Raw genomic sequence first — 15,128 nt, 5'->3', positions numbered from 1 at the left:
ACAAGGTTAAATGATGCATGTGACTAAAAATCAACAAGAAGTACGTCGCAATCCGGGTGATCCCAAGTGTAAGCACATATGATGACACGAGGTGTCAGGGCACGGACAGGCTCCAAATGACTAGAGGGGTCTGATCAAAGGTTGATGGAGCAGAGGCCACTCACTGTACGTACATGTCTACACTTGTCGCCACGAGTGACGTTGATGCGACGCCAATGAAGGCTGTCGCATGAGGAAGTCTGCCCTTTAGTTAGCACGGTTCTTCAGCAGCATCAGCGTATCCACCCAAAGATATGGAATCTGTTCCCCGCAGACGATGGTGGGTTGAGTCTCAACGCTCGCGATGGACCATACTACAACACCCCGCGCAATCGCGTTTGACCAATGATGTCATGGCCGGCAGTTGACGTTGGCGATTGTCCGAGTCACCGAACAAGGTGACTGAGCGTTGAGGGGAACAGCAATCGGGATCCAACTAGCGGCATCAACGTAGGCTCAATGATGGATAGGTAGAGGTAGAGGGCACGGGCTGCCGTTGTTCAGACAAAACCCTCATCACAGGTTTTGATCTTGAAAGGAAAGAAACTGAAAAGGACTAACCCCCTCATGGAGATGGATGAAACCAACATGACGCAACCCATTCAAACCTTTTTCTCAAAACATCTATTTTGAAAGTTGATAAACCAACGTGAGCCTCCCCTTCCCCTTTGGTAGTAAAAAAAGGGGGGCTTATAGGTGCCCCAATGGGTGTCCTTTAGGGGGGAGAAGCTTAGTGGGCTTCCCCCCTAAAGGGTCCTTTAGGAGGAGACGCCAAGCATGGGTTCCCCCCCTAAAGGATCTGAACAACACAAAACAATGAGCGAGGAGGAGGAGGCCCTTACAAACATAGGGGGGGAGGGGCTCCCGACAGTCATAGGGGACGAATGAAATTAGTCCAAAATGACGCGAAGAGGGGGAAGGGGCAAGAGAAGACACGAACACAAAACAATACGGCGCGAGTGCCATTTCCTCAAACCTGGTAGCAAAAACTCAGGTTCTTCACATCGTCTTGAGCTCCCCTAATCCTCGCTTATGACAAGTCTGGGCTTGCCCTCTCAGATCGTCCTCCGTCAAGGTCATTCTCAAAGAGGCTCTTTCACAACTGCAAGACAAAAAGGAGGAAAGGAGAACCAGTCTGGATCAAGCCTATTTGGTACTTTGTGTTCCATTGTATTTGATATTTTTAGTGTAATTGAATGATTCTTTAGTGAATTTCCTCATCGCCCTTCTTAATCTTGGTCTGAATTTCTAAAATGCTAGGCTTTAGCGACATGTACAAGCCCTTACTATGATTAAGAGGAGTGAGTGCTGAAATGATCAACTATTCCAATTACAAATTTAGAAACCCAAAAATTATAGAAAATTTTAAATTCCAGGAAGATCAGATTGTGTTTATGAGTTAGTAGTTAGTGAATTTGGATACTCAATTCCGCTAAAAGAAAGGTGTGCCTACCAGGTCAGTCAGGTGGTTAATGGGCCTCTTTTTGGCAATTTAAGCTAAAACATCTTGGAAAATATTCCAAAAATTCCATATAAATTTTTTTAAAATTAAATATCGTTCGATTTCTTCAGCATTTCAACAGGAAATTTTTCCCAAACTTTAGCATGAAAAAATTCTAATTTTGGTAATAAAAATAATTTATTCATCAATTAAAAAATTCTCTTAGAATAACTTTGAAGCTCCAGTTATATTCAAATTAAGAAACAGTATATTTTTAACTTTCTGTACAAAAAATTAGGTAATAAATGATAATATGCAATATAACTTATCAATGTTGCCCAAGAAATGCATGAATTGTCATACATAAACATGTATAAATTTCATACTATCATACTTTAACCCTTTGAATTTCCTGTCTGGTCCTCACCCTATTAGATATCCAAACCACTTAGAAGCTTACCAAGAGTTTCTTTATTCATGTATACACCATCAAGAGATGCTTTTGATACACTACAAGAGCCTGACTTCTCTACTCATGCCATTGGGATCATTGTTTGGACAACTTCTCGTAATGGGGTTGATTATATGGAATGCATACATTCAAAAGTGATAATATTTTAAACGTTCAAAATATGAAAAAGCATGGTACACTTATAGATAATGACCTATTGCATTTTAAGTCTTACATCTGAATGAACCCCCCCCCAACTGTTATATGCACTGACCTGATGCAAATAGTAATGAAACAAAGAGCGGGACAAGAAAATACAAACCAAATTGGAGTAGGTGCTGATCAGCCCATGGAAATTGATGGTGCTTCAAATGCTAAATCTATGAACTAGGGCTCCAAGTTATTGATACTAAGTATCACTAACCAAGGCCAAGTGAGGAGTTCCCTTGACTAAACAATAAATTTATATTCCTCACTAAATGGGAGTGAGGGTCGAACCACAGATAGCACTAGACCAAATCTGAGCAGATTTAAGCACTAGTTTCATAAATAAGTTTTTATATACTTATGAATAGATATCAACAATCAAAATGATGATGAGCAAGTGCATGCAATTTCAAAATTTAGGAATGGAAAAATTCTACTTAGTCCTCATGAAAAGGTGTAGAAATGCATGATGCTAAAGAAGGAGAAAATGGAGAGATGGATAATGATCAACAAAATGATGGTTCCCAGGATGATGAAAGGCATCCAAAAATGGTGGATTTTGATTCAGTTGATTATAGACCACCCATTCAATTTCCTAGTGCACTAAATTTGATGAAGCAAAAACCAGAAAATCCCCATTTGCTTGAAATATTCAAACCATCAACCAGATTATTCCCCTTACTGAGCCAATACAAAACATTCTTTCATATGCAAAATATGTGAAGGAATTGTGCAACATTCTTCACCACTGCAAGATTCATTTGTATTTTCAGAAGATTAAAAACATGATGATTATAAATTCCTATCTACATATTCCTTGGATTAATATTAGGTCGAGTAGGGAGTTGACCTAGATGGCTTTCTCTTAGAATGATGTCTTCCAATTTACCTTTCATTATGAGGGTAGGTTGTGGTGCTTGTGTGCCTTGTCCTCGCTTGAGCATTTCATTCTCTCTCTTGTATTCTTCTAAGGTTTGCATCAACATCTTCCTTTCTTCATGCATTCTCTTTCTATCTTCATGCATTTCTCTGATAAAATCCATTAAAGTTGAGTTAGTGTTTTCATTATTGTTGTTAGGATGAGAGTAAAAAGGTCTAAAGTAGTTTTTGAAATTTTGTGGATGTTTTTGCTTGGCAAATTGATTTGATGAGAAGTTATTGTCTACTCCTTTGTTCAAATTCTGATTGGCAAAAAATAGGTCTTGAGAATCTGTTTGTAGATGTGTTTGCCTTTCCCTTAGTTTCCTGCAAAAAGGATTTAAAAATGTTATTCATATCTTCCATTGTTTTAACAATTTTTCTAATGTCTCTTTCCAATTTGTCCATTATGCTATCTGGTTCTCCTATTTTGATGTCAATGATTCCCCCACGCTTTGGGCCTCCGTTTTGGTTAGTGTATGAAAAACTTTTTCTATATGTCCAATCTTCCACTAAATTAACCATAAGTGTCATGGATTCATCTGAACGAGTATTAAGGAACATTCATCCACTAGATATGTCTACTAGGTGTCTTTCTGATCATTCAATCCACCATAAAAAAAAATTGGACTAACTCATGAGATGAAATTTCATGATGTGGACAGTTCCTAGTAAGTACCTTGAACCTTTCCCATGCTTCTCCAAGGGAGTCAATTCCCTGATGGAAATCTCTTATAACCTTTCTAATTGAATTATTCTTACCATAAGAATAAAAATTATTTAAAAAGCTAAATTGCATCTCACTCCATGATTGAAAATTTTGACCTATCCCTTTGATCAACTCTTTGGCCTTATTTTTTCAAAGCAAATTCAAATAACTTCAGTTTTAGAATTTCTTGAGGCACGCCTGGATAGCTACAAGCAGAATATATTTGGTTATATTCTTCAAAAAACTCATAAGGTTCCTCGTTGAATTGTCCATAAAATGTAGGTAATTGGTTGTTCATATTTGGGTCCATTCTAACGTTGACATTTTGAGGTAGAGGAGCATAAATTTTAGTGTAGGTTTTACTCTATGTAGGATCAGAATACTCTCTCAATCTCATTCTTCTCAATCCTTATTCAGCTTAAAAATTTGGGTTGTCCTCCATTCTCTCACCGATTTGTTGATTTTCTCCCTTAGAGCTCTCAAAAAAATTATTGCTACTAAGCCTTCTTCTACTGATTGTCTCGAGATCCACTAAATGCAAATCCTAACATAAAGACAATCAGATTAGCTGAACAAGAAAACTAACATAAGAGAAAGAGAAATGACAAATTCGCAATTTTCCCTATATATTTTAAAAATTTTAAACTAAATGCAAAATTGAATCCAATTCAATAATGTAGCAAAAACATTAAGGCACACTAGATATAAAATATGGCACCAATGGCGCCAATTGATAAGCCTAAGTTCGGCATATAAAATATGTCATTATTTTTGCTTTTAAACCTATGCAATAAAATTTATAATAACCCTTAATCAATAAATACTATGCATAGAGAAAGCGAGGGGTCGAACCATAGTGAGACACTAAGCAATAATTAATATACTATTTGAGCTCATTTAGTTTAAGAGTGAATTAATGTTTTACATTTAATAGACCTTAATTGTGTTTAATTTTGTTTATAATTAATCAAAATTATGTAGAAGCTTAGTTTTGATCTTAATATTTTCGAACAAGAGAATCTATACAGAATAAGTTTCATTCTTATATCAGATTAATTTGGATTACCAATAATCGAATCAAGATGATTTTTTAATAGAATTATTATGTATTAAAATTGGGATTTTATAATCAAGAAACGGTTTTTTAAAATTGGAGTTGAAGATGGAGAATTTTTGCATGAAATCTTGTATTTAGGTTTTTTATGCTGAATAGAATTTTCAAACAATCAATTTCTAACTATAGAGAGAGAAAGAGACAAATTAACCTAGAGAGAGAAAGTCAAAGAATTTGGGGGAAAAGGAATTATAGGTAAAATTCAACCCTAATCTTGAGATCTAAGATGCTTAATTGGATGAAAATCAATGTAGAACTAAGGAGTAAAAGTCAAATCTTGAATCAGAGTCAAACTGCAATGCTAATCACCCTTCAAACCAACTTCAAGGGCATATACATTTTGCCCATGCTTTAGCATTTTAGAATCATTTAATAAGAAGGTCAAACAGCAAATTAGAAACTTACAACTTTCAATGGTGAACCAAGATCTGTCAGCAAATTAGAAACGCAACACCTGTCCTTTCTAGTCAGTTCCTAAGGGAGAGCTTTCAAAATCCAATCGTCTGGATTGTAGAGGGTTAAAAGACAACCCTACCCTCAAAGTTTGGGTGCAATCGTACGATTAGATCTCAAGATATCACAGATTTATTGGTGCTTAATACTGGCCATTGGATCATTTTATCTCTCTTCCACGCATCTAGAAAATGGCTTTTTTATTGGCTGACACCTTTTCCTTCTTTTTCCCATCCTCAGATCTTATTTTGACATGTCCTTGCGCGCATCCATAGGCCGCAATCATTGTGGATCGATGCTGCATTTAAGGGGATGAGAATGCGCCACGTCGCCATACCCTACAGATGGCGCACGCCATCGAAGATTGCTCCACGTTGTCCAGCCACCCACCACCGTCATCAAAGATCGGGTGAAATGGCTCGATTATCCCATTTTAATTTTCGTCATTTTTCCTAGATGTGCCTCGTGTTTTCCATATTTGCCATCCTTTTTTCATCGCACTACGACACACCATGCCTGCATTTTCATCGTCGTGGAAAGGGGCCTTCCCCTTCCCCTTTTTTGTCTTTTGTTTTAATTTCCTCTCCCTTCTATGTCTAATGGGGGCCCATTCTATAAGGGCCCCTAATGGATTCCTCTTTGTATGTTGTTGACCCGCTAAAGGGGAGGGCCCATTGACCTCTTCCACATTATAAGAGAAGAAGGGGGCGCCTAGCCCCCTTAGACCAGGAAGAACAGAAGAAAGGAATCGTGTTGCATTTTCTGGTCTCCCCCTTCCATAAAGAAGAGATTTCAGAGAGGAAGAAAAGAGGAGGACGATCGAGCAGAACGGGAAGCGACACCGTGGTTCGCCCCACTTGACTGATTGGAAGCACCTTTGCCCGCAAAATTTGGTGATGATTCACCGCCAATTGCTCACGTTCAGATTGACGAAGGCCGAATCCACTTTCCTTTGCTTTGGACTAGAGATGGACAATCAGAGCAGCCATTATGGACTTTTGTCACGCCTTCGACGTCGTAGGAACTTCTGTCGGCCTGCTGATTCATCCACCCTTGGGCGAATCCCACCACAACCGCCTGACCAGTCGAGCGCCTGGCTCGCGAACTGACTGGTCTCGTTGGAACAGTAGATCTTATTGACCTGGTCAACCAATTTGATCGACCCAACGACCGATCGACCGCCTCGACTATCGGGACGACTGAGCTATCGGCTGATGAGTCTGATCGATTGATCGACCCATTCGACCTAGCCGCGGGATCCGACCAACCCGGTCAATCGACCCGACGAAACCCGATCGGCCCAATGTGATCGGCCAGAAAGATTGTTCCTGCCGCCCGCTTGCCTTGGTCGACCATTTCTGCTGGTATCGCATTGTCCTACGGCCGTGTCGCGTCAGTCTACTATTGGCTTGAGCCACGACTACTGTAGAGCTCATCTTCCTCCTTGCCTCCAACCTTTATTGGTAGCTCCGTCACCTACATTACTCATCGAGCTGCCGACCGCTCTCCAGCGCCTCTCCGCCACACCCGCTTTGACCGGCGTCGACTGTCAACAAATTGTGCACCACAAGTCTGACGACGAGGTACGACGTCCTTTCCCGATGCTCATTACTTACCTTTTGCAGTACAATTTTGATTTGACTCCATTGCGCACGGGCTAGGTAGGTGAGAGAGGTTTGAGAGAAAACTATGACTCTGTGAGTGTCTTATTGGTACGGACAAGTACGTCCGTTACGTGCGAACCCTATGGATAGATTCCGTTTGGTCGTGGATGCCTTCATCACTCTGATGAGGTTCGAGAGGCCATCGTCGCCGTCACTCGATGACCTCATCTAAGCTTGGAGCTCGGCGCCTCCCTCGAGTCATATCCTGTACGTACAACATGTAGGGCTCTCATTTATGGCATTTATGAATGAAACCCGTTAGGGTTTCATTCATCGGACGATGACACCATCGACATTAGATACCATCATCTCTTATCTGCACCGAGCCATCATACTCGGTGTCGATCGGACGACGTCTTGGATGATGTCCGACATCAAATTGGTATTAGTGCCCAGCTGTGGACGCTCACAACGCGTCTCCGACCCCGTATAGTTGTCATTTCTGCATCGCATCGTCTTTTCGAAAACCCATCTAGGTTCCCTATGGACATGCCATCGAGACACGATTGATGAGGAGGGCGCAACCCGGAGGTTCGACCTCCCCGTGATGCATTGAATCGTCGCCCAATGAGAGAGGCCATCGTACGGCCCTCTCGAAACACCGTCCCTCAATGCGCATAGGCAGCCCACCATAGCCACCTACGAAGCCCACACGGAACGCACTCGCCGAGGTGAGTGCCCCCAGACCGTTCGGTCCATGTGAGCACACCTGTGCAAGGCGTGGACACTGACGGTCCCCACGCACTTCCCCGAGGTCACTAGGTGTCTTGTCGCCTACTGACAATGAGGATAAGGCGACAACGAGACATCGCCCAGGAGCAGGACGCGCACGAGGGAGACCGAGGCGATAGCACCGATCTCGGGATGACCCGTCCTAGGAGCGAGGGGCGTATCTCCACACCATGGTCACCTTCGCCGAGCGGGTGGAGCAGCTGCTCGCACGCCCACCGCCTCTAGTACAGGACGCTGTACTGACACCCGTGGCTCGAGAGCGAGCCCGCGACCCACCCCGGGTTGCGTGACACCTAGATCATCCGAGGACCCCTTACAATGATGACGAGTACATGGAGCACAACTAATGGCCCAACAAAGAGCTTTGAGATTGGTGCCCCGCCCGACATCCCGCACATTACTCACCATATTCCTTGCTCGGGATGGACCATACCCACGTAACGACTCCAATTGTCAGTACGAGTCTGAATTACAAGTCCGCCGAGATGAATACGTTTTGCCATTTGACTAAAGACCCGAGGCCGACCTACCGGCCCGACAGATGACTACGTGCGGTAAGACAATCATGGTTACGTCGTCGACTTACCGGCCTGACGAGGTGAACATGTCCGGCACCATAATCAGGGGTACAAGGCCAACATACTGGCCCGCCGAGATGGCTACGTCTGACGCAACGATCGTGGTTACCCAGCCAACCTACTGGCCCATCGTGATGAACTCATCCAGCCCCACGATCTTGAAGACGAGGCCGACCTACCGGCCCACCGAGATGACTATGTTCAACACGATGCTCGCGGTTACGCGGCCGACCCACCAGCCCACCGGGATGAATACGTCCCGCGCTATGATCGTGAGTATGACACTGACCCACCAAGTCGTCGTGACGATAGTGTCCGGCCCCACGATCGTAGACACGACGTCCGGCCCCACCTTTGCCAGTACGAGGAACTTTACGAGGTTCCCTACACCATGCGAGTGTCATCTCCGGCACTGGGATGACCACGACCGCGACCCGATCCCACCTCGACGACGCGTCGACCTGCGTCATGAGGATCACCAGGTGTGCGAACGGTGCTCGGGCGACAACGAACGTCGATGAGAGGAGCACTGTGCTCAGACCCAAAAGAGTGTGCTTGACAACATTGCCGTCTTTGAGGGGTCAAGAAAACCCAAAGAATTCATCGACTAGGAGTCGAGCATGAACTCCTACTTCCGGTGGTACCCCATGGACGATGACTTGTGCATCAAATATGCAAATATGAGACTTGGCAGACAGGCCAAGATCTTCTGGGAGAACGAGCGTGTTGCCACTGAGCGATGAGGACAGCGCATCATGTCTTGGGCCCAAATGGCGCTGAAATTGAGAAGTAAGTATGTGGTGCAACATTACCAGATCTCACTGTTCCTCACGTGGCTTGACCTTAGGCAAGGTCAACTCACGTGACGGAATACATTGAGGCATTCGAAGAGTGCCGAATGCGGTGTCGATCCGTGGAGGACCCGCGAATCATCATCGGCCTATTTGCCCTTGGGCTTCGGTTGACCCTACGCAGCAAGGATTTTAAGTGCAACCCCGCCGAGGTTGACGAAACCTACCACTTAGTGGAGTACATGGAACATCCGGGCGATTAAGCCACCACGCATGCCACTCACACCACACCTCAAGCCACCTCACTCGCAACACACCGCTCGCTACCATTCGGGCTTCCCAGAACACCGGGGGCAAGGAATTGCCCCCGCCACCTCCATGGGGTCTACCCCACCTGCTCGGGCCATCATGAGCGACACTCTAGGTCATCGCACCACCGTTAGTCAAGCACCACTTACATGCTTCAAGTGCCAAGGAAAAGGGCACTGACCTAGTCAATGTCCATCCTCGGCTCTCCTGATCGATATGGGAAAGGCAAAGCATGATGCAACACGAACGGCCGGGATCGACGGTGCGCGTTGCAACACACAGGATAGTGCTCAATCCGAGAGTATTCAAAGTTCGAATTATTAAGATGATGAAGAGTTATATGAAAATAACGAGAAGAACAATTCCGCAGCCAAGTGGACGATGGACCCGGCACCGTCCCGTACGAGCCTCGTATAGTCGGACTCCCATTAACCTGATAGATCACGATAACACCGACGTGCGGGTATCCCCTGATCTGGTCGTAGATTTCCCGGTCGAACGATAAGGGTGGACAGAAAGGACAGGACTCTTCCCAACCCGCAATGAGGCAATATAAGAATATGAAAGTCAAGGCAGAGGAGCACACGACCAAGTATTGCCAAGGGTAATAACACCTAAGGGGCGAGAGCTGACCTGTAGGACCGTAGTCCGGGGAGGTCGCGGTGGACCGAAAGCCGTGGGAAACGCAGCGTGCGTCGGGCCATGTCGATGTCGGGCGAGGGACGGGGGAGGGAGGATCGGTGTGATGGGGGGCACTGACGGTATCAGAACGTGAGGCGTCAAACGGTATAGCTGGGCGTTGAGGCGGAGGCGGCGCACGTCGGATGACTTGCATAATGGTCTGCGTGCAGGGCCGCGGGTGGCGTTCGGCAGCGGCAACTGTGGGGATGTGGCGGAAGCGGGAAGGGGCCGGCTGATGAAGGAGGTGGTGTGGTCTACAGCAGCCACGAGCAGACCACCGGCTGAGGCGGCAGAGGAAAGGGCGGCGTTGCTGGCAAGGGACTGCGAGCCAATTGCCAGCAGGATCTGGCCAAATAGAAGGAGTCACCGCGGCTCCGTGGTGACGGCGAGCGGGCCTGCTGACCCGGCAGAGAGGAGGGGGGGAGGGGAAATCCTCTCCTTCTCTTCTCTGAACGGCGAGCGGCGAGCTTTCCCTTTGATCGAGCAGGAAACGTCAATAGCAGGCGGCTAAGGGCGCTTGGCTTCTTCTCCGGGTGGCGGAAGAGGGGAGGGAAGTGGCTTCCTCCTTCTCGTCGACGGCAGAAGTTTCCAAACGATCTTCTTGGCGGCAGTGAGCTTCTCCTCTGGCCGGCGAGCGGCGAGCTTTCCCAAAGGTCGGGCAGCAAGCGACAACAACAGGCGGCTACGGGCGTTCTGCTGCTTCTCCCGGCGGCGGTCGAGGGGAGGGAAGGGCTCCCTCCTTCTCGTTCTACAAACTGGGATCATGGGGCACTCTTCTTCTGCTCAGGGTGGGGTGGATGATCTCCTTGTCTTTCACGACCGGTGACAGATCTCTCAACGGTCTTCTTCTTCTTCTTTCCAGGACGGCGGAACAAGGGTTTTCCCCCCCTTTCACGATCTACAGCTGCGAGACTCATGACATTCTGAGGAACAACAACGCTTTCATAAAAAACTCATCCGTTTCTCTTAGAGCATCCTTTCTCCTTTTATAGGGGGGAGAGTGGATGACCCTAGAGTTTTGGGCTTGGTTAGGGGAAGAAAACACCACAATTAAGCCACAAAGTGCTGGGGTTCTTCTGAAACGAGAACGGACCGAACACGAGGCCCCCAAACATGACGACGGAAAATGTGCGAAATTACGAAAAGGGAAAAGAAAGAAAAGAAAGAACAAGAGAGGGTCCTCAAGCAATGTACTTGAAGGACGAGTCCTTCTCGTCGGCTCGCGCTTCACGGCGGGGTTGCTTGCGAGACTCCACGGGCCGGTCGCGTGCTCTAGCTGGCGGATGGTCCTCCATCATCCTCCCCGGGTGGGAGGAACTCAGCCCCGGCGAGTTAGAACTGATGATCTCGTCCAAAGGTTGGATGAGCTCCGAGTGCAACTACCGTAGGTCCTCCTCCGAAATCCAGGCGTCCTCGCTCGACGGTTGGCCCTGCCAATGGACCAGGAACTTGCGATCCACCTTGTCCCCTGCAGCGTTAATTACCTCTTGCAATACAGATTCGATATGCTCATGCCGGGATTTGGAAGAGACGGGAAGAGGTGGAAGGGGCGGCGAAGGGTGGGGTCCCTCACTCACATCACTTGATAGGCCAGTGGGGTTGTGAGGCTCTAGGTCTCTCAGGCTCTCTGGCATGGGACGATAAGGGGCGAGGTCGCTTACGTTGAAGGTAGGACTAATCCCCCAGTCAGAGGGAATGCCCACGACGTAAGCATTCTCGTTGATCACACGGGCTATAGGTAAAGGCCCGGCGCTACGAGCGTGGAGCTTCATAGCGACCCCAGGAGAGTATCTCTTGGGCCTCAATCGGACCAGGACAAGGTCACCTTCGGAAAAACTGACAGGGCGCCGACCCACATCAGTGGTGGCTTTGTACTTCTCATTTTGACGGATGATGCGAGAATGAATGTCATGATGCATGTCCTGCATGTAACGAGCAAATGAGATGCCTTCCTTTGAGGTTCTAGTATGAGGGTCTACGGGTGCGAGGTCTAATGGTCATCGCGGTATCTGGCCATAAACAATTTCAAACGGAGCACGACCCGTAGTACGGCTCACCGACGAGTTGTAAGCGAACTCGGCGTGTGGGAGTGCACAGTCCCACATAGAGAGGTTGTCTCCGACGAGGGAGCGCAACAAGTTTCCTAAGCTGCGGTTGACCACCTCCATCTGTCTGTCGGTCTGTGGATGATAAGCGAAGGAGAACTGCAGTTTCTTGCCCATAAGTATCCAAAGCGTCTTCCAGAAGTAACTCGTAAATCTGACGTTGCGATCGGACACTAGCGATCGGGGTAGGCCGTGGAGCTTCACGATCTCGTCGAAGAACAGCATCGCAACACGCGAGGCGTCGGCGGTCTTTGAGCAGGGCACGAAGTGTGCCATCTTCGAGAACCGATCGATGATGACTAGGATAGAGTCGTGTCGACGGGCCATCCTAGGAAGACGGAGAACAAAATCTAGGCTAACGTCGTCCCACGGTCGCGTCGGTACGGGCAGGGGCTTGTAGAGGCTGGCGGTCTGCTTCGTCATCTTCGCTCGGGAGCATGTCAGGCACCTGGAGACGATGTTACCAACATCCCTCTTCAAGAAGGGCCAATAGAACTGATACTCCAGCGCGAGGACGGTCTTGTTTACACCCGGATGTCCGCTGAGGCCACCGGCGTGTGCCTCCCATATGAGGAAATCTCGCACGGAGTTGCGTGGGACACACAACCTCTTCCTGCGAAAAAGGTAGCCTTCGGATGGACAGTACTCACTGTACTCCTTCGACGGGCCGTCGCCAACGGCGTGGAAGATCTTCCCAAAGTCTGGGCAGTCAGCGTAGGCCTCCTTCAGCTGTTCAAAACCTGTGACGTGCACACGCATCGTGTTGAGGACATAGGGTCGTTGGCTCAGGGCGTCGGCGACCACGTTGTCCTTCCCCATCTTGTAGGTACTCTATCCAACGTGAGTGGTGATCACTGACCTTCTGTTGATCGTGCAGGTGCCTCAACGCACTGTGATCGGAGTAGAGGACGAATTCCTTCATTAGGAAGTAGTGGCGCCAATGCCTCAAGGACTGAACTATTTCATAGAACTCGTGATCGTAGTTCTCGTAACGGCGTTTCGTGTCGTCCAGCTTCTCGCTAAAAAATTCCACAGGATGCCCCTCTTGACTAAGGACTCCACCCATGCCTAGGGCCGAAGCGTCACATGCAACTTCGAAGACCCGTTCAAAGTTGGGTAATCGTAACACTGGTGCGACGGTCATGAGTCGTTTGAGCTCCTCTAAGGCCTTCTCGGCGGCCTTCGTCCACTCGAACTTCTCTAGGCGTATCAAGTCGGTAATGGGTGCTGCGACTCCACTAAAATTTGGCACAAACTGATGATAGAAGGTCGCTAGCCCAATGAAGCTCCGGACATCGTGGACGCCCTTTGGTCGTGGCCACGTAGTGATGGCCTCGACCTTGGCAGGGTCGGCAGATACCCCGTGCTCGGATAAGATGAATCCCAGGAATGCAACCTCCGCCGCGAAGAAACTACACTTCTTTTGGTGAGCGTAGAGCTTTTCCCGGTGTAGGGCGGAACACACCTCACGGAGGTGTTGAAGGTTGTCGGGTCGGGTCCTACTGTAGACGAGTATATCGTCAAAATAAACGACAACTGACCTTCCGATGTACGGGCACAGGACCTCGTTCATCAACCGCTGGAACGTTCAGGGGGCATTCGAGAGCCCGAAAGGCATCACATTCCACTCGAAGAGGCCATCCTTAATCTTGAAAGCCGTCTTCCACTCGTCCCCAGGTCGGATGCGAACATGGTGGTACCCGCTACGAAGATCGATCTTCGAGAAAATACTTGCTCCTGCCATCTGGTCGAACAAATCCTGTACGCGGGGTATCGGGAAGCGGTACTTCACCGTGATTTTGTTGATGGCTCTTGAGTCGCAGCACATTCGCCACGTCCCATCCTTCTTTGGCGCCAATAGTGCTGGGACCGTGCATGGGCTGAGGCTCTCGCGAATGAGTCCCTTCGACAGGAGTTCCTTCACCTTTTGGTACAGTTCTTCATACTTTACCGGGTCCATCTGGTAATGAGGTGAGTTCGGTAGTGCAGCACCCGGCACGAGATCGATGGCATGCTGAATGTGGCGCACGGGTGGGAGCATGTCGGGGAGCTCGTCTGGAAACACATCACGATACTCTATCATCAGCTCAGCCAGCTCTGGGGCGTCCGAAGAGAGCAGTGGGTCATTTGAGGGGACGTCATAGGTGAGCGCGTAGCACACGGGTAGTTCGTCGAGTTGCTCCTGGAGCCCTCGCCGAAAGATGCACCCGTTCGTGACAATCGGGTACTTCGGCTCTCATGGGGGTTTCTTCTTACGACCCGTGGGGCCTCGGTGGGGATACTCCTTGGGGTGGGGGGTGCGACCGGCGTCGGTGGGCGTACCGACGGATACCACAATAGCTGGCGTCCCCGAAACATGAAGGACACGATGTTGGCCCGTCCGTCTAGCCGGATGTTGTGGTCAAACACCCACGGTCGCCCAAGGATGATGCTGCCAATCCGCATGGGTAGAACATCGCAAATGACCGTGTCCTCGTACGTACTCATCTTCAGTGGGATGGCACACTGATACTTCACCAAAAGGGTGGATGCGTCCACCCATGACACATGATATGGCACCGGATGGGGAACCAGGGCTAGGCCGAGCTTGACCGCGACGTCCTCCGAGACTGCATTAATGCAGCTCCCGATGTCGATGATACACTTGCACGATCGATCCCCGATCTTCAGATAGATATAGAAGATCGAAGAGCGTTGTGCGAGGTCGTCGATGACCACCGTCCGCGTAGATGGTGGGCGTGCAGAGAAGGGGACTGACTCGTGTGGAGGTGGCGGGGTACTTAGTGTCCCGGTCGCCGGCGCCCTGGTAGTGCCCGGGGTCCCTTTCGCTGTGGGAGTTCTGGAAGCACCGGGGGTCCGGTCGGCGGGCTGTAGACCCACATTGACTAGGGGTCGATGAGGGGTGTGGGCGTTCCCAGGGATGGGCAGGGTGATAA

This window comes from Wolffia australiana, chromosome 10 (genome assembly GCF_029677425.1).
Source record: "Wolffia australiana isolate 7733 chromosome 10, ASM2967742v1".
Classification (NCBI taxonomy): domain Eukaryota; kingdom Viridiplantae; phylum Streptophyta; class Magnoliopsida; order Alismatales; family Araceae; genus Wolffia; species Wolffia australiana.
Note: the sequence above shows the minus strand (reverse complement) of the source record.